The following is a 26,684-nucleotide window of genomic DNA, read 5'->3' as shown; positions in this document are numbered from 1 at the left end:
AGGACTGAGGATGGTCCCTAAGACGAAATCGCATACTATTCAAGTTATTGCTGTAGATCTGAAAGTAAGGATTGAAAGAATTTTCAGTCAAAATCCAAGATCAGATCATCATATTAGGAGATGACTCTTTGTTGTTGTTTTTATTCTTGTTCCCTGGATCCCGGATTATGTGTCCGATCAAATGGAACTTGGGCTCCTATGTTTCAGTTAAGTCGCACAAAACGTATAATCCAACACCATTTATTCTATGCAGTTGGTTTGGGTTTCAGTTTAACATATATTTTTAATTTGGGCCCCACTGTATCATATCGCCCCTGCCTACCCTGTTATGATTAACTTCAGGCTTGGTCTGTGGGATATTTGGGGGTGGGGATAAAATAGCACATGATACACTATACATAGCAGCCAGTATATATGGCGGAGTTAAGAACCTGGAAAGAACCAGCAGTCCACATGAAGGCACTCGCAAGCTTTCTCACCTTCCCATGTTAGCTGAGCCATGACTCAACCCTAGTCCTACAGGTAAGACCTTGACGCTGATATTTATGTTTTGGGCATCAGGGTTTTACTGCCTAACTAACAGCGCTGTGTAGTGTGTTTTGATGTCAACTAACATCATAATAAAAGTCAAATTTTTAGGAATATCACGCAATGGGCAACTAAAATAATGGCACTTTTCTACAAAGTAAAGTCATAATGTTTTAGTCAGACTTTACTTACTCTGATGTCTCTTCTCTGATAAATTCAAATTCTCACAAAAGAAATGGACCGCTGTTAAAGTTTTGTTGGCCTACATTTCAGTTGTCTGGAAAGCGATGAAAGCCAGGAATGCCGAAATCGGGTTAAGTTGAAATATTATTCTTTAACGAAACGAATAAAAATATATTATGCCTCTTGGAACTGTAAAGTAATGTTTTGGTTCGTTCAGGAAACATATCTGCCACATGAACCTACTTAAACATACTTCGGCATACCTCGACTACCGTCACATTGCAACAAATTCAAATGTATGTCAGCGGAACATGAAAATGCTTCCATGCATCCATTTCCTATAATTGTCATAATTTCATTCCTCCAGGATAAAGACAGCACAGTTAGTATATTAATTACACATAAATTAGTGGAAGAGTGTTGATATATGTTGCCAAATATGTGAGATATTCCGGAAACTTTGATTACTTGTTCCGATGTCGTTGACATCGGAACACGCTATACAAAGCCATTATTTGGACAGTAAGACAGCACTTACAAAACCAACATGTGCTATGTCTTACATTGTAGAACTAGACCCAACCCTATTTGGACAGAGCCAAGATGTCATTGATCAATAAAGGCAAGTGCCATAGTCCACTTTGCCACCTGGGACCACATAGTATCAGACAGTAATAATATAATATGCTGTGTCTTATAAAAGGAGCTAGTACTATGACTAACATGCCTTTGGTTTTTGAAGCAGCCAACAAACTGTTTTAGTCTGGTCTATCCGGATTTAATATTCGCAGATGCAAAAATCTTGTTGATGACGTTACAGTTCATATGTTTATTAATCCTGTTTACAATCTCATAATCACACCAGGATTGTATGATACCCTGGCATTAACCACAAACCTATATCATACTACATCAGCTTGTGTTCATCAATACAAACATTAACTTATAGAAGCAATATAGAATATATAGCACTTGTAATTATAATATAAATATTTCAAACCAGTTTTGTTGCCATTTCCTTTTTCTCCTATTTTTACACAGAAATATACTTTTGTTTTTTGTCTTTACTGTTACTTAACGCAGCACCTTACTAATAATCGCATGTTTCCTTGAGATAAAGAAAGTATGTGGAGTGACAAATGCCAAATAGTTAATTGTCACCACCATTTGAAACTGGAAAAAGCATCAACAAGCATGAAACAAATTTATTATTAGCTTTGTGTTTATAAGTTTTAATTGACCTGAGACCTGGTTGTAGCTGTTCCTACATAATAACGGTTTTCTGTGGGTTCTGTTTTTTTAAAAATCTGTACCCATGAGATGTCCAATTGGATTGAAAATTGGAGGTCCAGTGTGTGTGGGTCTACAATTAATGAGAACTCTACTTAAGGCTCTAGTTCCTGGATTGTTGAGTGGTCTAAGGCACTTGCCTATACAGATCACTGACATCTGACCTCTGTCCATGCGGGTTTGAATCTTGGCTTGGCCAACATGGGTATGTGAGAAAGATTACCAGTAGTTTCCCTTTAGTCTGTGGTTCTTCCAAGGGTTCCTTTTCCACCAAATGGTGACAGATATACTCGCCATCATTTATAACCTACCACGTACTGAAAAATGGCATTAAATCCATACCTTATCTCCCAATTATCTGTTACCATTATTTTTTATGCAACAGAATAGTCCATCATTTACAGTTACTGGACATTGTGGTTGGCTTTTACTTTGGGGAGGGGGGAAGAAACCTGTCAATTGTTGGCTTAAAAAGTTAATGGTCAAGGTCACTATGAATGAAAAAAGACGGTTTGCAGTTATTAAACTCTGTGGATGGCATGTAATTGGATTATAGAAGCTTATTGATTTTGCAGTCAAAAACTTAAAGGTTGAGGACAATGAGTAAAAGAAGAAAAATGGTTTTTACATAATACTTTCTTTCTAGACCATATGTACCTTATTCTGTTTTTTTCTTCTATCTTGGTTTATGCTTAAGGTATTTTGGAGGCATATTGATTTGGGGGTCAAAATTTCAAAGGTCAAGATCATTCTGACCCCTCAAAAATTAGTTTTGCACGATAGCTTTGTTATAACTCCTTGATAAAACTTTGGGGATGACTTGAAGTTAGAGAAATAAATAAACTAATGGAGTGTAGTGTCTAAAGTACAGATCAAGTATCAAGTTAACTATATGAGACAAAAATGGTTTCTCCATATTTTAGTTCAAGATCTTATACCTTGAGCAAAAGTCAAGAGCATTGAAAATTACTGGTAAATAATCTTGAGTCAACTGTACCTTAATAGTGTCTACATCGCCTACTATAAAACATGAGGTGGGTGCATAATGTGTTTCTTTTTGGTACTCTTGTTAGCACTGGTTATATACCAATTTGCAGTTTCTAATTCAATTAAGGTCATTACAAATAATTTATACATTGAATTTGACTGAAATATTATATGCTGTGAACTGTTACTAAATTTGACGAAACATAAATAGTATCACATTGACATATACAGTCCAAACAAAACATAAAGCTTTTCTTACAGTTGAAAGAAAAAGTAAGTGTTTTTTGTTTAGTCTGTTTGTTACACATGTTTCATAGAATTGAAGTTGACTGAATATTTATATCGCCAGCGACTAAGGATTCAATAAACAGAAGAGTTAGGAATAAATCTTGAAGAGTATGAGTTTGCGATAGAAACTGGAGATTCTGGAAGCTTGCAAATTCTCAGTAGGGAGGGCTCTCATAATTCAGTACACAGTTAAACCTGTATATAAAGGACATAAAGGGGCATGCAGCTTTATGAAGGTGGGGGTTGAGGAGAGCATGTGACTGCCCAATCATGTTTACATCTTGTCAGGAAACTCCTTATCCACTGCTCAAGAATGAGACATTAATCTGTGAGTGGTGATGATCTGTAACGTAAAAGTCATACTGGTCATATAGACGTTCAGCACCAATTGTTTCAGTAATGTGTGTCATTTTTTAGAATTTGATTCTACATACCTTTAAATGACAATTGTACACTTTATTTGGATCTTCTTACATCCGTATTCCTTTTGGAAGGCCGTTATTTACATGCCCCAAGAAGTACTTATGGCAAAATTGTTGCCAAAGTACATGGAAATTTTTGAAAGGTGTGATTCAGTATAATCTGGATTGAATGTCACTCACTGTGATGTCACAATGAAAGCTTCGCATCTTGATAAACAAATTCGTACTTCTACTGTGCTGATCCGATTCGATGTGTTCTTATACTTCACTCGGTTCATTACACGGACACCATTGTAAAAGTCCACAACGATCAATGATTTTAATTGGAAAGTTTCTTGATAACGGTTAAGGTGCAGATAATTCAATAATCAGGATTGAATAGACTTTAGCAAAATTAGTATTAAATTTATTTTAAAACAACAATATGTATTTAATTTAATTGAGTTAGTATGCATAGATGACTTGTATATCTTTTACTTTAGATGTGCATAGTATCTCATTGTTAATAAATCCTTCAAATACAAATATAGTGACAAGGGGAAAAGTCATATCTAAAAAAAATTCAAGGGTGCATTTGGTTGTGCAATGCATATTTTGTCTCAGTACCAAAGCATGGTATTTACAGCTAAACAAAAACTCTTGATTTTTAGCTAAATTGCTTGAAATTGTTTATGCTACGGTAAACAATAACAGGGAACAGTAGTCATTGGTGGTTCTGTGGTCTGTCTGTGTATGACTGACAAACAGAAGGGTGTGGTTTAGACCATGTTAGGTCATCTGCTATGGTGTGTGTCCCAAAATAAAGTACTTCACGCCAGTTGCCTCTGGAAAAATTATAACCTTTCATGTGTTGGTGTGCCATTAGACACTAAACAGACAAATCACAGAAGGGTAATTTCTGTGGTGAGCTACCAATCTAAGGCTTTAAATCTAACCATTATAATCATTTGTGGTTGAATAGCATCAATTAGTGAGATTGATATATTGTACACTATTATACAGCTGCCACCTGTTGCTGGCAGTCCCAATTCATGTTAAGCAATGTGGTGGCATGAATTAAAGCTGATACATGCAGGTTGATTTGAGATAGTAAATGTGACAGGAATGCTGGGAATGCTTTGGGAATGTGGTTGCATTTGTTTTCATGTATACACTTAACTAAAGGTGATGCTGTAGTGGGGATTTCAGCACAGCCAGGAACTTAAACAGCTGAGATGAAATTTAGCCACAGCTGACAGTATCAGGGAATGTTTTTAACTTGACATAATAATTCTCATCAGTATAGATCTTTTCTTAGGATGCTTAAGTTTGTCATGTGAATACTCAGGTTTGTCATGTGATTTCACTGCTGTACATGTACTTCAGTACTCTTGAGCAGTTTTCTACATTTATACAAATATGATTTTGTATAAATATTTCAGTGATAAATATGTTCAAGGGCCTTGAAAAATCATGGAATTTCTCAAAACCTTGCAAGGTTTTGGAAAAGTCATGTAATATCTGACAATGGAGTTAAAAAAATTGAGAACTGTCAATTTCATAGAGCACAGGGCATTATTAAAAAACTTGTTTCAAACATGACACAGTTACAATCAGTAAATAGTTTCGTATCATTGATATAGTGGTCCTCAAGTTTTGTGAAATGGCTCAGGAAAAGTCTTGGAATTTGCTTTTGTTAAGTCTGTAGGAACTCATCGACCGGCAGCTTCTCAAAAACTCCCATCTTAGTGAAACAAAAACTTGCATTGCTAATTAGACAAACAGATTTGCACTGTTTGACATTGATTGAAGACTCTAGAGGATGGACATAACATTATTATCTATATACTCGTGGAAAAATTAGATCTAGCTACAAATTGCATTGACCCAAATATCAGTATTTCAGTCAGCTATTGCATAATGTGTGCTGGTAGATCTAGGTCTGTGGAGTTCTTTTTAATGAATAATCAGTAGAACAAACAGCATGGATCCAGATGTGCAGGTGCATTATGCTTGATTATCACCTTGATATATTATGTCACTTCATCTCATCAGCCAGTCAAATCAATTTTCCAGGGGCCCCGAGTGGTCTAAAGTGCTCTCCGTTATGGATCACTGCCATCTCACCTCTGTCTGCATGGGTTCGAGTCACGGATTCAGCCAATGTGGGTATGTGAGAAAGCTTGCCAGTAGCTTCTCGCGGGTCGGTGATTCTTTCCGGGGTTTTCCCGGATTCTTCCTCCACCATTATTACTGGCCGCCATGTATAGCCTATCGTGTGCTGAAAAATGGCGTTAAACCCTACAACAACAACAAAAAAATCAATTTCCCTAATTTTCGGAAAGCCATATTGGGTGGTTGCAATGAAAACTTGCATGGCAAAGATCACAACAGCTATGAATAATTATCACTGATTTTCCTAGTTTATGTAACTGTGTATTGATATGTAATGTAGTATATTAGAGTTATTAGAGTATGGTGTATACATATAAATTAAATCCACTTGCATATTGTTAAGGGGCCCCGAGTGGCACAGTGGTCTGTGGCGCTCACCTTCACAGATCCCTCACATCTCACCTCTGTCTGCATGACTTTGAGTCTCGGCTCAGGCAACATGGGTATGTGAAAAATTGTGTCAAAAGTTTGGTGTGGCTCACTGCTTCTTTCAATGGTTTTCCTGTGTTCTTCCAAATACAGTATACTGGCCACCAGGTGTGTCATATCATATGCTGAAAAATGGTGCAATTGTAGTAGTACTAGTGTTTATTTTGCAACATCATTATGTTGTTGTTTTTGGAGGGTTTAATGCCATTTTTAAGCAGCCAGTATAAATGGTGGAGGAAGAACCCGGGGAAAATGCCAGAAAGCTGGAACCACTAACCCACAAGAAGCTACTGGCAAGCTTTCTCGCGTACCAACATTTGCCGAGCCTGAGACTCGAACCCACGAAGACAGAGGTGAGACGACAGTGATCTGTAATTGTGAGCACTTTAGACCACTCGGCCACTCGGGGCCCAAAATACAAGACATGCAGCCTAGTGGTTATAGCATCTGCATTGGATGCGGGAGGTCATGGGTTCAATCCCTGGCTAATGATACCAAAGAATAATAAAAAATGGTACTAATAGCTGCCTCGCTAGATGCTGAACATATGAGGTTAGTTTTAGGACTGGTCGGCCTGGTGTCAGGATAATGTGACTGGGTGAGACATAATGGTACATGTGTGCGGCATGATGCCCCAGTGCTAAACATCACTGTAAACTGCCACACTGCAGACATCGCAGTGATATGACTGATATTTATTTAAAGCTATGCTAAAAATCCAAATCACACACACAAACACAAGACATACAACTTAGAGTTGGCAAGTTACAAATGCAGCATAAGTTGCATAGATAAGATTTAATAACAACTTTTAGAATAACGGATACTAGCACTTCATACAAAAAAGGTACATAATACACAAGTAAAATAAGATGTCAGACCTCAAGATAAGCTATGTATTTATATAATTTTACATAAAAGATTTGACTAAATCACATAAAGAAATTTTCTTGGGTGTTAAGATTAAAATGCAGAAGCAATTTACTTGTTAACATTTAATACAGAGCTATCTCAGTGTGGTGTTCCTGCCATAATCAGTCTGCATTTTATAATGGTGCATAAACACCATAAACTACATGTATGCTTTTGTTGATGTGAAGTGCCAGATGTGTTGTGTATAATTGAAAGGATAGTATTTGATAACTGTGAGTAGACTTAGTTAAGTAGAGGCATACAATTGAATTCACTTTGTATTAGTCTTGGTCATTAAGCTACTTGGCGTATTCCAAAAAGGATGATTATGTCTTCAAGATTAAGACACACTCAGTGATTGCAAACGACTGACATTTTAATTTTAGGATATGTGCAAGCGGATCTGAGATTTGTATTTTAATTTTTAAAAATCTACGGCTCTCAAATGGCTTGAACAGATCTTCTCGCTCTAGTTTAGAGCAGCAAATAAAGCTCCTATTTTATGCAGTATTTTAGGGAAAAAAAATAAACTAAATTTAAATATTTGTTCCCTATGTTTGTGATTTGCATTAGACAAGAAGCAAATAGATTATGATCCTACAACTGAAGGATTATAAAATGATACAAACATATATATATTATTCATTGACAATTAAATCAAACAGGTCACACAATTCAACCAAAAATGAAAGAACTATAAGGTGGAAGATAATGAGATGAGGTGTGTGATAATGGGATGAGGTGTGTATATCGGTTTCTCATGAGTAAAAATAGATGTCACTAATTTATTATTTGCATGGGAAAAACATTTTGTTGCATTTCCTTTTAGGACAATGGCAATTCCCCAAAGTCAGTAATAGAGAAATTCCTCAGTTCTGTAATTATCAACATAATCAGCTAAGTAAGACTTTATTTCTGTTTGAATTGGTCTGTGTTGGTAAAACTTGTAATGATCTGTGGTCAGGCAGTTAAATGATTAATTTCATTGTAATAAAAGGTTGTACAGGATGCATTGTTGACTCTCAGTAGGACTTATTTAAACAGACTGATGGGTATTATAATACAGTGGAATCAATACTCTAAGGAAATTAATATAGAAATACACTGCATCACAGTTGTTCAAAATGTGTGCATTGTTTAGCCAGAGTTGTCAGTTTTCAGCATCTGCCATCCCAAAACTTGAAAAACGCCAGTTGACAAATGGTAAATATTACACATAATTGAGAAATGTTTAGAAGCGATGCTAAAAAGCAACTGGTTTACAAAAACTTTGGACCAAATAATAAAAGATGAAAAGAAAATAATCTGAAGATATTTAATTTTTTCCTTGTTTATTGAACAGATTTGCTGTTTGATTTTGTTTTTGAAATATACAAATCAGAAAAACAGGTTACTAGTGAAAAGGGGTGTCGTATGAAAGTAAAATGTTGTGTGCATTGTTTTGCCAAAGTGCCAAATGTCAGTTTTCTGTATCTATCATCTCAAAACTTGAAAAACACCAATTGACAAATGGTAGATAGCATACATCATTGAGAAATGTTTAAAATTGATGCTTAAAGCAACTGGGTTATTACATTTTGGGCCATCATAAAAAACAAAAAGAAAATAATCCTGATTAAACTTTATAAAATCTTTCTTTCTTTCCTAATTTGATGCATCCGATTTGTTGTATGGCTTTTTTTGCAACAGACTAACCTTGGAAATAGTTTACTTGTGAATATGGGTGACATATGGAGGTAGAATCCCTCTCTTCCTACTTTTACAGGCTGAAATATGAGATAGACCTTGGCTAGAAATCTGCCTGTAGACCACCACAGAGAAATAATAATTCTAGAGTACTTCTGGTTTGGCTACAGATGCATGGGAGACCAATGAGTTTTTGAAGATTCACATATGCATTTTGTAATGGAAGTCTGGTAAAGTGTCCGAAACATAATTAATAATTGCAAGTAAATTGACACAAAAGTTAATCAAATGCATGAAAATACATGCACCATATTGAAACTGTTTTTACATTGCAGTTTGAACAAAAGAAAAGAAAAAAAATATTTACTATTTGTGTAGTAGCAACTATCAGATTAATTGCACTAAGGGGAATTAGCCACAAGTGAGAGGGTTCATCTATTCTACATTTAATGTATAGCTTTTATAAATATCATAGCACTGAAAATATCTATATTTAGCCCAATAATATTATACTCAGAATACAAAGGGACTTCTATGGAAAAAATGCTGGTGTGTGTATGTCAACACAAGATGGGGGTGGTAACTCTTCACCATTTATCCAAACCATATGCAGGCTTTTGACTAAGTTGACTTTGCTTTTGCCTGTGTATATGGGTGAAATGACAGACACTCGGACAATGATTTCATCTGATGTTACACCTATTATTGTGTATTGGTTTGGTTGTGTGCCATTGGAGTTTGAAGATGGCTATGACATCACTAACTGGTTTAGTTTCTGTGTGTACATGAGTAACTGATAAGGCCAAGTTCTCTGTTCTATTTGTGGCACACTTTACAAGAGATGATGCTTGGGATTATGAGCTGGATCAACAGAAGTTCTGAGGTTTATGTTGCTCACACTTTAGCACTGTCTGCAATTCTATTCAGTTCAAAGTTTGTAGCTCCAATTATATGGAGAAAACTGTGCCAGTTGGAATGGTCCTGTGCGAGATTGTGCTTGGTGGAATGGTCCTATTTGAGATAGGTGGAATGGTCCTGTGTGAGATTGCTAATTGGAATGGTCCAGTTTGAAATTATGCAAGTTGGAATGGTCCTGTGTGAGATTATGCTAGGTGGAATGGTCCTGTGTGAGATTGCTAATTGGAATGGTCCAGTTTGAGATTGTGCTAGTTGGAATGGTCCTGTGTGAGATTATTCTAGGTGGAATGGTCCTGTGCGAGATCATCAAAATAATCAAGGTCAGTGCTGAAGTGTATCAAGTAGGACTTGAGGTAAGATTTGAAGCATTTCTTTTGACCTATCTGAGGTCACTTTTTCTCCTTAATGATCCCTGTAGATCTTCTTTGGTAGTCACTCATCTGAAATCCTGGTTATGTGGCACCATAACACTGTTACATGGACAGACACCAAACTCATGCAATGTACAGAGTTATTAAAACAGGAACTGCAGATGAAATTGTGATTTTTCAAATGGAAATTGAAATATCTCTTTGAAAATATCAATGTGAAAACCTAAGAATGCAACTAAAATTGTTCATCACTACCCTTTTGCCCTGTGCAAAGAAACTTTGTCATTTTGAAGAATTGATGCTGCTGTTTCTCATTAGCAAATTTATATCTGATTGCACACACAAACACACACATACATACTGTACATACATACATACATACTTACATACATACATACATACATACATACATACATACATACTTACATACATACATACTTACTTACATACATACATACATACATACATACATATATACATATATGCATCATTAAATATATACATACATGCATACATATGTACGTACATACATACTAAATACACACATAGAAGATTAGGTGTTGTTTCCATGGAAATGTCTAACATATTTCATTCAGTTTTTTCACTTGGCACAAGAGTTGTGGGCTTCAATTTCTAATGATCTTAAGGGTCAAACAAAATTTACATTTTCTCAGGTAGCTATTGAGATCAACAAACTTTTGCTACTTTTAGTGTACAGTAAATACTTGCTTATAAGTCGAGTCAAACTGAAAATGGTCAAGAATCTGATCTGCTGTCACATAATGTACTTGCAGATCAGGGTCTATATTGTTTGTTCTACTGATTACTCCAAACAAACTGCACAGACTCATATCTGCTGGCACATTATACGACGACAGATATGGGTCTGTGCAGTTTGCATTGGACCAGTCTTATAAGCAAGTATATAGGTGGGTAAAGAAGATGCATTATGTGGAATGGGTTTTTTTCAGGGGGGGTTACAATGATTATTAAAAATTTGACAAAAATCACCCATGTTATTTATTTATCAATGGATTTGATACTGCATTGTAAGACATGGAATTATAATTGATAAATATTAGGCCAATTCTTGCATTCCTGTTTCATTTATTAACTTCCTCTTTATCCAGTTAGACCTATGCCCTGTCAATGAAGTCTTTCCTCCATACACTGTGCATGAGGAGGATAAACAAGTGGACTGAACGTAGATTGCATACCAGTTTTAAATTTTAACATGGTCAAGGAAATTGATACAAGTGCAACATTTTAAATCCGAATGAAATATAAATCATAGAGTGGAAGGTAGTTAAACAACGTGTACATTAATACAGGTCTTCTGGAACTGAAATTTTTTAAAAACTGCTTTGGTAGGAATTTTCCAAATACATGAAGATTTTGCTGATGAAATGAAGCTTGGGCTTACGAATCTGATGCATGATTTTTATGCATTTTGTTGACCTCTCAGTATGCCTTTTTGTATAAATTACTTTTGACGAGTCATACAAGAGACCCAGATAATACTGTTCAATGCTTTAGTAAGTAGCAGGTTCGTTTAAAGCTACCGTATATACTTGTAGAATTGAAATCTTTTAAAATAAATAGAATTAAACCAACAAAAAAATTATTGAAACAAAATTAATATTTTGAGATATGTAATGAGATTGTTTGAAAAACTGAATGAAGCGAAAGACAATTAAGTTTGTCTTGAAGGGTCCATGTATTGACTGGTCCAGTATGATGTGGTTTTCTTTATAGTCTTTTTTTTAGTTTTTAAAAAAAAATTTGGACCACTCCAGTGGCCTAGTGGTTAGAGCATCCGCCTTGGATGTGAGTGGTCGTGGGTTTCGAACTGCCACCAAGTCATACCAAAGACTTATAAAAATGGTACTTGACAGCTAGCTCACTACACGCTCAACATTAAGAGGTTAGTGTTAGGACTGGTTAGCCTGATGTCAGAATAATGTGGCTGTGTTCAACGTCATGCTACATGTCTGCGGCATGAAACATTGCCCCAGTGCAAGATTTCACTATAAACTGCCACACTGCAGACATCGTAGTGGTATGAGTGAAAAATGTTAACGCTATGTTAAAAATCACACACACACACACACATGGTTTTTATTCAAACATTTATATATTTAAATCTTCATAGATTGTACATAAAAGTCATAACAATATTTATTAAAAATAATTGATCAGCAAACTTGTGCTTATGATTCCAGCTAGTCCTTTGCTAGAATATCTGCTGATGTGAGTTATGACTGAAAAGTTGGCAGAGGAATGCAAACATTGTTAAGGCCATACAAAAGCTGCTGTGTTTCGGATCAGCCTACCATCCCTGTTTCTCTTTGCCGACCCTTGCACTTTTTCCCCTCATGGTTAAAAAAGATAATTGCCAAACAACCAGCCTACCCTAATTTTAAAACCAGTGCAGTAGGAAACATATTTTTTGTTTGGACTAATTAAACTGTGTTAATTGTACATGCAGTAAGGTAATACTGTCACACAGTAATTAACAGGTATAAGCGACAGCAACATGTTGCTGAATAATAAAGGACACAGTATAAAAATGTGTATGCTGCTTTTGTTTGGGATGGGGGTATGAAAGGGTAAGGGACTTTTACTTGCTTAGGTGAGGTATAAGTAGTACTCAGATACCTATCAGAATTATATTGTGTCAATGTTTGAAATATAAACATTGACCTGACAGTTGTATCTTATCAGTTGCCATGAACTTTTGAACCATCTTAAATATTTTTTATTGACCCCAACCAATCATGTGTCCAGAAAAACAGATCCAACCCGAAGACAGCTGATAAGATCTGTCAAAACATTTGTTAGTTTCATTCGCCACTTGAACATTCATTTTTTTTTCTGCACTGATGCGTTTTCATGTAGGACATTGGTATATCATGATAATGTTGATGTATGTGTCTGTATGTGCGTGTGATTTGGATTCTTAGCATAACTTTAATGAGTTTTTTAGTCACATTGCTACAATGTCTGCAGTATGTCAGTTTATTGTGATGTGTAGCACTTGCCATAGACATGCAGCATCATGTCACAGTCACATTATCCTGACACAAGGCTAACCAGTCTTACCACTAACCTCTTAACACTTAGCACCTAGCAAGGCAGCTGCTACTACCATTTTTATAACTCAGACGAGGTTCGAGCCCATGACCTCCTGCATTCAAGGCGGTGCTCTTTTCACTTAGGCCACAATAGCGGTAATGTTTACAACTGGCAACAATACTCCTGGCTGTTATTTTTGACAATAAATACAATAATGTTAATTATTGAAGAAATTATCCATATGGCCAGCCTCAGAGCTTGAGCCAGAGATTGCATTTCTACTATCAGCCAATCAGAAAAATGCTTTCAAAAGTATTTTGATTTGTGATTGGTCAAAAATAAAATCCTAAGTTAAAATTCATGCTAAAGTTTTATGATTTCCAGGACTAGAATCTTATCTGTGGCAAATCATGCCCTAAAAAATTCAGTGACTTGTGATGTTTCTCATTTCCTGAAACCCACTTTAAAGTCTCTATGCCACTATTTGTCATGTTATGTATATTTAATTTGCACTGTTTATTACGTTTTTTTTTGCATCATTAAAATTGTGTTTTATAGTTGACTTGTCCAAAATCAAGTTCATTTTCTACCTGACCTGAATCATTGATTTGTTATTTTTAAACATGTTTATCTCAGTCTCCAGAGCATTGAAAATTCTCCATGAAATACTGGGTCTACCTGATGTTTACCAATTCTGTATTATAATTTTAGTAACAGATTGTTCTAGAATGTATTACAACTCTATGTACTTAAATTGAGTAATAGAATTACAGACACAAATCCTAGTGTTTCAAGTTCTGAATAAATTTTAGTGGTATTCCAAAATAAATCCAACGCTGGAAGTATTGTATCTTATCAGTGATGGCCTCTGGTGTAGTTATGCCAACAGTCATTTGTTGAATCACAATAATACAATCCAAGAATAAATATATTTCTCAGGATGTTGTTATTGAGCACTTTGTATTTCTAGAGAATAATAACTTAAAAATTTTGAATAAATATATTCCAACCAAAATAAAGGTAATGTAGAGGGCTTTATAATATTGCATGCCTAGAAATTATTCATCGATGCTGTACTGCTGCTGTGTTCAGTATTTGATTTGGGCTAGAATTATTTATTCAAATTATTCTCTGGAATTACAAAGTGTTCAATAATATTTTTGGACAGAGACAAATAATTGTAATTATGGTGAATTAAAACAAGGATCTCATGGACTATATTTTTATGATTCATCAAAAGACTGTTGACACATCATCACACTTCAGGCCATTGATATTTGAAACTATAGGCACATCAACACCTTCAGCATTGAATTTTAATTGGATTACTACTGAAATTTAATTATAACTTATTTATTATGACTGGTGATAAACATTTTGGGCTATTTTGAGATTTAATTCGAATTGCTGCACGTTCTTTTTAACATTTTTACATGTACTTTGTGTTCTGTGGAAATAAATTACTTGTTGAATTTTTTTCTTGAATTTCATTTTAGTGAAGACTAAAAATAATGAGATTATTTTTCTAAAACAAAATAATTGGGATTCTTAAATGTTTAAAATGGACATAAGTTAATTGAATTAAGTATTTTTTATTGAAAATTAAAGGCAGTGAAACCAAAAATTAAAAGTTATGCAGCCACTCTTGAACGATGGGAACACAACTGTCAAGTATATCACGGGGTAACTGTATTACATATTTAGGATGATGACTGCCTTATTTGGAGTTTCACTGTTGAGATAATTTCATATGTATATGAAGGAAGATAAGGATTATCTTTAAGGTTTTCAGAGGTTAGATGAATAATGTGTATTATTTTCGTGATATAGTCTTTATTACAAATTTTTTACACTATTAAAAAATATCAATATTATAACTGAGTTGTGTTTGCATGCAAATATAAAGTGAAACTTGTCACAAACAGCGTTTTGTACTTTATACAAACAAAAGGAAAAAGAACCTTCAGAAATAGCAGCAGAATTATTTACTTGTAAAAAGAATACTGAAACATTACCATGCAAGTGTTTTTTTTGGCGATGCAAGGATATCATGTAACCTAGTTTCCCTGTGTAGATGTAGACCACTTCTGGTCCAAACTGTGCATGTACTTGCCACACGCAGTACACAGACATGACAATAAAGGTATTCATTTTTTTCCTACAAAATACTGCAGAAAAATATTGAACTTTTTCATTTCTTCACAAATTACCTGGACACATAAAAAAGTAATGATTTTATTGTGCGAATATTTACATTAATGATGGTATTTTTTTGTGTAAATTTCAGGAGAAACACAGCTGTGTGCAAACAAGCCACAAACGAAAATAGAAGCCTATTAATACACACATCCCAAACCAAAATCGCAAGCTTATTTGTAAGGTTGCAGCAAGCTTGCTGCAGGCTTGTTATGTAAGCTTGTGGCAAGCTTAGATTTGAAACTGCGGCTTGCCCAATTGCAAGCTTGCACAAGCTTCCCTATTACTAGCTTGCACAACCTAGTAATAGGGAAGCTTGTGCAAGCTTGTAATTGGTAAGGTTGCACTTGGTAAGCTTGATGCAAGTTCAGATTTGAAACCATGCAAGCTAACCAATTGCAAGCATGCAAACAAAGCTGACCTTGCTAGCTGCTTCAGAAGAACTGATATGGCATTGATTAAATTATTCTATACATGGTAGCATACCTCCATTTTTCAAACTCTTGATGTGCGAAAAGGATGTAATATCAAATACGAAAATGAAAATGTTAATATATGGTATATATTAATTAGCACGAGATCTTACTGTCATAGTGAAAGAAAAGAATGAAGTCATCAGATCGTTTAGTAATATTTAATCAGATAAAAATAAGAGCATATGAATGGGATCTGTGTGAGGAAACTCTTTATACTTTTGTTCTGTATGGCTTTGGAAATATTCTACTAATGTACTTCCATGTATAAATCCATTTGGGGGGATGGTGTCAAATGGTTAGGTTCTCTCTCTCTCACCTGTCAAAATGATAAACTGTTAGGTGAAAACAAGAATGTTTGCCATTTGAATTACTCAGAACCCAAACTCTTCATCCTCCTCTGCTTCTGGTGTGATTCAGGTATCATCCACTGAAAGGGATTACAGCAATATGTACTATGTGACCAGGAAAAAAAAAACGAGTATTTACCTCTGTGGCAAAAACTTTTCATTTTTAGTTCAACATTTCAAAATCACTTCTCAAGTCCAAGAAATAAATCTGATGAAACTAATTAGGTACCTTAAGACATTTTGATTTAAAATAACTGCCAGCTTCTTTGAGGATGAAAAGAATTAATTGTAACAACCTCTCCGTGTTTTATCTACCCATGCGTCATGCGTCAAAAACGCGGACATTTCTGATTTGACACACAAAAATCGTTGCTGGTACATAAATTGATGCAACCCAATGTTATATTTTGCTGATTAACAAAAAACAAAGGTTCAGTCTAAAAAAAATTGATGGTACTTAAATTGACACACCCCCATACTATGTGTTGCTGATTAACACAAAATTAAGGTTTGGTCTAACTTCTTTAATGGCTAGATTACAACTCTCAAACAGGAAACACACATGAACATCAGTTTCTTATGCTAATGTTATAATATATAGGGTTACAACTGAGTTCAGAGCCTGGAGCTGACCTTAAATTAACTGTCACATCATTTGTAGCAACAGGGTGTTTGAACCATATAATTACCTCACCCAAGAAAGATGCGGAAAATAAACATGTGATTTTAAAGTGATTCTCACGAGAAACTTATTTTATACACACCTTTGTCACACAAGGAAGCATCAATTTCTATTTGCTCAGTTGTATGCCTTGCATTGTTCGAATATACTGTCAATGTTAGACTGAAAATGGCGTCCAAAGCAAAAAAAATAAAATAGATCCAAAATAAATGAAATTATCCTTTGGACTGCATTTATGACTAGTGGAGCCTTCATCATCCAAAGATGAAGTAACAGCTCTTACTCGTAAGATAAAATATAATTTGTGCAGCAATGGTTGAAAACACAGCTGGCTACATTTTCAAAAAGAGGTCAAGTGAAGAATGCAACAGTGAAGACATTTTATGTTTTGCCATATATGTTCAGAGGCTAAAAAAAGTAACGTCCATTACCAAATGCGCAAAAAACAATAACTTTCAGAACAGTATACTGGCAAGGCATGCTGGGTTGGTAGTCCTACAATGTAAGACATATCACATGTTATTTATGTTTTAGTGCCATGTCTTGCTACCCAAATAATGACTTTGTATATCATGTTCCAGTGTCGGTTGACATTGGAACAAGTAGTCAAAGTTTCAGGAATATCTCACACACTTGACAGCCCATATCAACATTTTCCCACAAATTGATATGTAATTAATATACTTACTGTGATGTGGAATCAGAATCTGACACTAGCAAATGGACACATTTTCATGTTCTGTTGACATACATTTGAAATGCAATGGTAGTTGAGGTATGCCGAAGCATGTTCAAGTAGGTTCATGTGCGAGATATGTTTCTTGAACAAAACGAAACATTGCTTACAGTTCCACTAGGCATACTATATTGTTATTCATTTCATTAAAGATTTTTAACAAATATAGAATGTTCAGATGCTTCTGGCAAGGGAATTGGCTTATTAGCTTTAGTCTGACTAATATTTTTATGTATTTAAACAATATAATTATTTGTTTACAAACTACATGTACTAAAAACTGATCACCGGCTTGAATAAGACTCATAGGTTTGGATTTTGACTCACTGCTTTTTGCCTTGACGAGTCAAATGATTTACATGAAGCCATTTGTAGATAAAACACTGACCTCTGAACAGTTATTAAATTTGAAATGCAAGAGGAAAAAAAGACCCTAAAAGTAACGGAAATGAGATTCACAAGCATGCATTTAATTTTATAATCTCGTAACGCTATTTTCAATAACTGACAGCACTGCATCGATTACTGCAGTTTGGCAAGCACAGCAATAAATAATAATGATCTGCAGAGTTGCCATCTCAATCATTGGGTGAAGCAACATTACAAAGTCATTTTTTGACTTATTTAAATCATAAAAGTGGAACAGAACACTACCGCCGATCTACAGTCCCAAAAACTGGCAAAATACAACACACTCTTGAGTTTACTCACCAACATGATAACTCCGTGACTTCAAATTATCTTTTGTGTTATAGGATCAGTTACTGCACATATACTGGTCCTGCTGGCAATGAAATTTACAGAATTAACCTGGGGCGGGGGGGGGGGGAGGGCACCAGACAGATGCTTTCCCGCCATTTTTCAAAAAAGATAAAAGTGTTTTTATGTGTTTTTTGTTTTCCCCGAAGGTGTGTGTGTTTGAATTCTTTTATATAAAAGAATTTTGACCAAAAATTTATATAATAAATATTTTTGGATGGGGTATATTTCTTTTTCTTCCCTAAAGTTATCGAAAGGGTTGTTCATCTGATCTAGGTAAATTGTTCCTAGTTGGAATCTCTTCCCATGTTGTGTAGCAGTGACCTTTGCCAATGGTCCCCTATGTCCTTTGTATGCTATAAAGTTTGTGTGCTATAAATTTATATGTTAGGACAGCAAGCATATCAAATTTCCCCTTGAGTTTTCATCTGCTATGTTCATTCATTTGTGTAATTGAGACAAGAGCTGAACTTCTAAGTCTCGTGTTAATGTGAAATTCACTACCTGGCTTAAGTACCTTGTGTTCAGCGAATACACACATTCAAGTCTTTAGCATACATGAAATTATCTAAGATCGGTGAATTCACACGACTTCTCGTAACTCATATTAACTAAAGTAATACATGAAATTCTTAGAACCTAATTCCTATAAAAACAAGATGACTAATTCAGACAATTTGAAAACCTTAAATAAAGAAGATTATTGTACGAATTTATATATATATAAACTCAACACAGTTATACTTATATCAAGAGAATTGATCTATGAATTTAAACAACTAAATCCATGCACATGTCAAATGATTCAAGCAAAATATTATATTGGTATCAACGCATCTCAAAGTTGGACAGTGCCACTATGAAATCGAAGTTAGCCATGTCCCTAGTAGTCCATCTCATGGTTAAGTAAAAGAATGCTTAATTTAAAACTCTCTGCCGCTACCAACCCCTAGTGGTTAGAGTGTATGCTTTCGATACGGGAGGTCGTGGGTTCGATCCCCGGCCGAGTCATACCAAAGACTTACAAAGATGGCACTAACAGCTATCTCGCTTGTTGCTCTGCATTAAGAGGTTAGTGTTAGGACTGGTCAGCCTGGTGTCAGGATAATGTGACTGGGTGGGACATAATGCTACATGTCTGCGGCATGATGCTCCAGTGCTAGATATCACTATAAGCTGTCATACTGCAGACAATGTAGCAATATGATTGAAATTTTTTTAAAGCTACGTTAAAAATCCAAATGACACACACACACACACACACACACACACACCTCTACTGATCAGACATTTGGAATCACTTCAGTATAGTGATTTAACAAGCACCTGTCCCCATAAATCTAATTAATTGGTCTCTGGCCCAAACTAATGTGCTTTTTGTAGATCGACATAAATTTGCCTATCACATCCAGCATTACGAATTTGTTCTTTTATTTATCCCCATTCGTATATTTTTTTCTCCTGTCAACAGATTGTCATTGAAACAAATATATGACAGTTCTTTCAAAAACTTAATGCCAGAAGTTAATATTACAAGATTTACTGAGACTATATTTGATGGTGCATACATTGTTGGTAAATAGCATTTTACAAGTACTTGACATCAAATATCTTGCAGAATTAAGTTAGTCTGTAAATAACTTTGCGCTCAGAAATTACTATCTATTTTACAGGATAGTACTAAGTGGAATTCTTTATCTTGTCTTCCATTCCCTGACAAAATGACTGCATAGCTAATTGAGTTTACAATCACTTAAAGAATTTGCTTTATGCAAAAACAACCAAATTGTTTATCTAATTTGTATAATATTTGTAAAAATTTGAAATGAGAAAAAAGACATTTGTAGAAAAGGTAACATTTCATATTTAGTCTTGTTCAAGAAATAATTCGGTTTATTTTGAAATATATTAATAATGTTCATATTTAATTTAAACGTAGAGAAATGTTGGAATAATATATTTTATTTATGTATCAGCTGAGTACAAGTAATTCAAGTTCTTAGCATTTTGCATCACTGAAAATGTATATTACATGTATTTAACTCAAGTGCATTATCAGATGCTATAAATAAAAACAATATTACCGGAACATCTTTTAATTTGACAGTGTAGTTTCTTATACTGAGCATGATCTAGTCACAGCATATATTCTTCAACATTTCAGGAAGTACTGATCGCATGCAGAACTGCCAACTTTCAACTTTCACACCTGTTTGTTGCAAGCTTACATCACTAGTATTTTAGATTTTGCAAGCTTGCAGACTTTGATAAGTTCCTTTTGCTAGCTTGTGCAAGCACCCTTACTAGCTTGTGCAACCTCAGCAAGCCTGTCATAAGCTTGTTGTAAGCATGCATTTTGGTTTGGGATACAATCACTTTGAACTTGGTAAAGCATGGTGTGCTGTACAGTATGATGCAATGCAGTATGAAGCAATACTTGATGATTCCAACAATGAGTTAGTAAAACAAAACAAAGATACACATTTGTTTCTCCTTTCTTTCTGTGTGTCCCACATGCCAACCAAGAGGCTGCGAGATTAAACAATGTGATTAAAATCAGATCTCCGCTGTTATACATGAAGATCTGACAGCGACTGCTTAGGGGTCATGTTCTGGTAAGCTGTGTTATTACCATAATCACTATTTTTATCAACCAGTCAGATGAAGTCTTACATCTTTTCATTTGGAGACAGAGCACTCTGGATGAAGAGCAAGAATATGTGCTGAACGGTTTGTTTCATTTTCAGATTTTTGAAAGCTGTATTTGCATTGGCCAGTTCAAAGGTCACCAGAACACGACCCTTAAGTGATGAGATCTTAAAGTAGGACAGCGGAGATCTGATTTTAATCAGATTGAAAGATTGAAACTTGCAGTGGCATCCCAATTTAATTTTTTAAATTTGTATTTTTATCATCAGATTTTCTTTTAAACTTGCTCATCCCAGTTTTTTATTTTTTATTTTTTTACTTTAATTTGTATTCCCATCCTAGTGAGTAAAATATAAACATGTTTTTTGTGCTACATTCCTGTGTTCTTTTTGTCCATAAAATACTAAATGTAGGCTTCATTTTACAGTGCGTTACACATTTCTGACCACAAATGTGACCCACTCTAAGTTCAGATCATCCTGTTCCATTATCTTGAGTCTTGTCAACACATCAGCCCAGGCACAAACTGTTTTTATGCTAGTACAAAAGAATATTAAACCAACCCTACCACCTTAAGTTATCATAGTGGAACACCTTGCATCATACACTGTGTAGTGTTTAATGTAGAATATGATACCCTTGTTGATTGTTTTCACTAGGGAAAATGTATCAGCTACATGATGTTGGCATTCTGTTGAATACATTTTTCCAATCTATTTTCAGCAGCCTTTGATTCCTACAACACAGCCCTTTTTATTTGGCTATAATATCTATACCATGTCTGCTTCAGCCTGCAAATAACATTAGACCCAGATCTGCCATCATATACTGCACCAACAGATCGGGTCCATGTTCTTTGTTCTGTGGATTAATCCCTACACAAATTGTATAGATCCAGATCAGCAAAGTCATTACATCATGGCAGGACAGGGTCTCTGTCCTACTGTATAGTCCTTCCAGACCACAGAGACCCAGATTTGCTGGTGCATTGTGAGTACAGATCAGGGTCTGTATTGTTTGTTCTACTGGTTAGTCCTAACAAACTATATAGAACCGGAAATGCCAGGCCATTATAATTATGTGGTACCAGATCAGGGTCAGTACTGTTTATAGTTAGTGTCATCCATGATGCAGAGAACTATGCAAAAATATGCGTACTTTTAATTTAGGACACATGAGAACTCCATTGTCCAAGACCTTGGTGTGCACGTTTTTAATGGCAAACATCTCTATTTAATTTTTTTTTTTTAACAAAGTTGGTATCAGTCAAATATAGTGTGCATGCTGTCTAATGGAGGTCAAGTGATTGTGAAGGGCAGGGTTAGAAGTGGATCTCAAAAACCTCGATAAACCTAAAATTTTATTTTGACCTTAGAACCTTAAAAAAGGCCTTTAAAAAATGGAAGGAAACCGAAATAACAGAAACTGAATTTTTTTGAAAACATGCTTTTTTTTGCATGTGATTTTTTTTTGTAGAGGTTAGCCAAGCAGTATAGAAAATGCATGAACTAAGTAAATTAAAGATATCCAGTCATTTTAATTATTTATTAATTTTCACTTTGTGATTATTTTCATTATATTTAGGAACAAACTCAAAGCATGCTTTATCAGATTTGTAAATAAATGATATGCTCACCATGGAGATAATCAGTAGTGTGTCTTAAACCTCAAATATATTTTAAGACCTTGAAAAAAACTAAAAATAATATAAAATTTTATAATTGAATTTCACTTATAACCCACTCAGGAGCATAGTGATTATAGCATCCGCCTTGGATGCAGGAGGTTGTGGGTTCGATCCCCGGCTAAGTCATACCAAAGACTTACGAAAATGGTACTAACAGCTGCCTCGCTTCGCACTCAGCATTAAGAGGTTAGGACTGGTCAGCCTGGTGTCAGGATAATGTGACTGGGTGGGACATCATGCTACATGTCTGCGGCATGATGCCCTAGTGCTAGACATCACTATAAACTGCCACACTGCAGATATCATAGCAATATGACTGAAATTTTTTTAAAGCTATGTTCTTTTTCCATGCAGTGTCTTGGTAAATTTATTGATTGCAATGGAAATAAAGTAATTAAGTAATATTGAAAAGAAACTAATTCATTTATTGATTTCTTTTAGTTATACATAAAATTAAAGATAGGCAAGTTAAATTATACATAAAATTAAAGATAGGCAAGTTAATGTCATTGACAATTGTTATAGTTGTACCATCACAATCCTAATTATCACTGGTCTCAATTGCCTTAGATTTTTTATTCATTTATCATAATACCAACTATTTCACAATGAACGAGCAATACAGTAGCAGTCCATTGACTGTATTTTATTAACACAACAATACATCCATAATGGCCTGAGTCATAATGCAAGGAAAATATGTATTGTTATTGGCACTCCTATTCATAAGGCTGAGGCTCCCGCTTTTTCAAGGAATGAGTCCGGGGTCATTACGGTGTATACTAGCTTATAAGTCAAGTCAAACTGCAAATTGCACAGACCCAAATCTGCCATTGCATAATGCACCAGCAGATATGGGTCTGTGCAGTTTATTAGGAGTAATAAGTAGAACAAACACCATATAACCTGGTCTGCAGGTCAGTATCGTAGTCGCAGTTTTACTCGATTTATAAACAAGTATATAAACTACTTTCAAAATCCTATAGAGAACCCCAGTTCTATTTAATTTGTACCTGGGTTCATTTAGTACCATGCAGTTTATAATAGGGTACATTCTCTTCCTGGATTATGGTCTGTTGATATATTGTTTCCCCACTGCTCACAGCATATGTCAATTTCTCCACATGCATAATGTGTTAGCAGCACAGGGTCTGTGTTTATTGTACTTTTTGTTCAAGCCCCCAAAAAGTATCCATGATGACTTTAAGCACATAATGTGACAGGGTCTGTGTTTATTGTACTTTTTATTTAAGCAAACAAGACCGTCCATGATACTTTCAGCACATAATGTGACAGGGCCTATGTTTATTGTACTTTTTATTTAAGCAAACAAGACTGTCCCTGATCACTTTCAGCACATAATGTGACAGGGTCTGTGTTTATTGTACTTTTTATTTAAGCAAACAAGACTGTCCAGGATCACTTTCAGCACATAATGTGACAGGGTCTGTGTTTATTGTACTTTTTATTTAAGCAAACAAGACTGTCCAGGATCACTTTCAGCACATAATGTGACAGGGCCTATGTTTATTGTACTTTTTATTTAAGCAAACAAGACTGTCCAGGATCACTTTCAGCACATAATGTGACAGGGCCTATGTTTATTGTACATTTTATTTAACCAAACAAGGCTGTCCATGATCATTTTCAGCACATAATGTGACAGGGTCTGTGTTTATTGTACTTTTTATTTAAGCAAACAAGACTGTCCAGGATCACTTTCAGCACATAATGTGACAGGGCCTATGTTTATTGTACATTTTATTTAACCAAACAAGGCTGTCCATGATCATTTTCAGCACATAATGTGACAGGGTCTGTGTTTATTGTACTTTTTATTTAAGCAGACAAGACTGCCCATGATCACTTTCAGCACATAATGTGACAGGGTCTGTGTTTATTGTACTTTTTATTTAAGCAAACAAGACTGTCCAGGATCACTTTCAGCACATAATGTGACAGGGCCTATGTTTATTGTACATTTTATTTAACCAAACAAGGCTGTCCATGATCATTTTCAGCACATAATGTGACAGGGTCTGTGTTTATTGTACTTTTTATTTAAGCAAACAAGACTGTCCATGATCACTTTCAGCACATAATGTGACAGGGTCTGTGTTTATTGTACTTTTTATTTAAGCAAACAAGACTGTCCAGGATCACTTTCAGTACATAATGTGACAGGGCCTATGTTTATTGTACTTTTTATTTAAGCAAACAAGACTGTCCAGGATCACTTTCAGCACATAATGTGACAGGGCCTATGTTTATTGTACATTTTATTTAACCAAACAAGGCTGTCCATGATCATTTTCAGCACATAATGTGACAGGGTCTGTGTTTATTGTACTTTTTATTTAAGCAAACAAGACTGTCCAGGATCACTTTCAGCACATAATGTGACAGGGCCTATGTTTATTGTACATTTTATTTAACCAAATAAGGCTGTCCATGATCATTTTCAGCATGTATGCCATTCACTTTGTTTGGTTGTTTGTACATTTTACAGACTTTGAATATCTGTATGTATTGTATTTTATCTCCTAATGCTTCATGTTTACATTTGTTTGTAATGGTTGATCTTCCCACATTTTTGTGCAGATTTGTTTTACATTTCATGAACTTTACCTTTAAGCTGACACCATATAGCCATGCTTGTGCTGATGTGCTAGAAAGCACTGCTAGATATGTACATGTATTTGGGTCCATGGTTTACACAGGTATGGTGAAATACAAAATGACAGAAAATGGGACAATAGTTGTCAGTTTAGTTTTTGTGGGGTTTAATGCCATTTTTTGTAGCACATAACAAGCTATACATGGCAGCCATTATATTCAGTGGAAGAAGAATCCAGGAAGAACCACTGACCCATGGGAAGCTAATTGCAAGCTTTCTCACATACCCACACTGGTTGAGTCAAGACTCAAACTTGCACAGACAGGTGAGATTCGAGAGTGAGCTGTAAAGGTGAGCACCTTACTTTAGACTACTCAGCTATCCAGGACCCAACAACAGTTTTCATACTGGAAACTGATTTGAGACAGATTGGCTATATATTGTTCTCAAAGAATCTTTTGTTAGTATTTTTATTGCAAAATTCTAACATTTAAAAATTCAAGTGCATAACCTCTGGTACAGTTTCATATCCAGTGTAACAAAATAGCATACATGTATAACATACATGTATGGGGAAAAGAGTTTGTTTTTGCAGGTAATTCAAATGAAGGTTGTTAATTCATTTTGTGCTAATATAATCAGTTTATCGTTTTTTAACAAAAAATGTTTGTTGTCAGATTAAATCTTTTTACAAAATTTATACATCTGAACAGCTATTTTGTCTGTAAGTACATCAGAGATTTTGTTACACTATGTTACACTATATACACTTATGTTCTGCTTTTGTTATTTAGCACAAGTTTCATGCCAAGATTTGGTTTGGTTTCAGTTTTTTATGAATCAGCAATACAGGTAGGTCGTTAAGTACCAAGGCAGTTTGGAGTAAAGTGCTTTGTCCAAAGACAAACCATGTTAGCTGACCCAAGGATATGAACTTGCACCCTTTTAGTTGTGAGTCTGGCATGCTAACCACTGAGCTACCATGGCTATTTTTCAGGGCGTTATAGACTATATATTGATTGTATAAATGGTAGAGGTAGACCCTGGGGAAAGATTCGGTAAGAACCACAACCCACAGGAAGCTAACGGCAAGCTTTCTCACATACCCACATTGGCTGAGCCCAAGAATTGAACTCATGTGGACAGAGTTGAGATGTAAGTGATTGGTAAAGAAAAGTGCTTTAGATCAGTCTGCCATTCACGGTTCCTCAGCTACAAGAATAACACCAACAACAGTTCCCAAGCATAAATATCCTCATTCATAAGAAACATCACACGATCATGAGATTTTC

The 26,684-nt window shown here is 35.1% G+C and overlaps 1 protein-coding gene across 13 annotated transcripts in view; it reads left to right on the top strand.

The window, feature by feature from the left end:
• Nucleotides 1–26,684, top strand: part of LOC149777922 (DENN domain-containing protein 1B-like) — a 161,291-nt gene that overhangs the window by 183 nt on the left and 134,424 nt on the right. The window lies entirely within an intron of this gene.

The sequence above is a fragment of the Sinohyriopsis cumingii genome, chromosome 17, assembly GCF_028554795.1.
Source record: "Sinohyriopsis cumingii isolate HCF-2022 chromosome 17, ASM2855479v2, whole genome shotgun sequence".
In the NCBI taxonomy this organism is placed as follows: domain Eukaryota; kingdom Metazoa; phylum Mollusca; class Bivalvia; order Unionida; family Unionidae; genus Sinohyriopsis; species Sinohyriopsis cumingii.
This window is presented reverse-complemented; position numbering and strand designations above follow the sequence as displayed.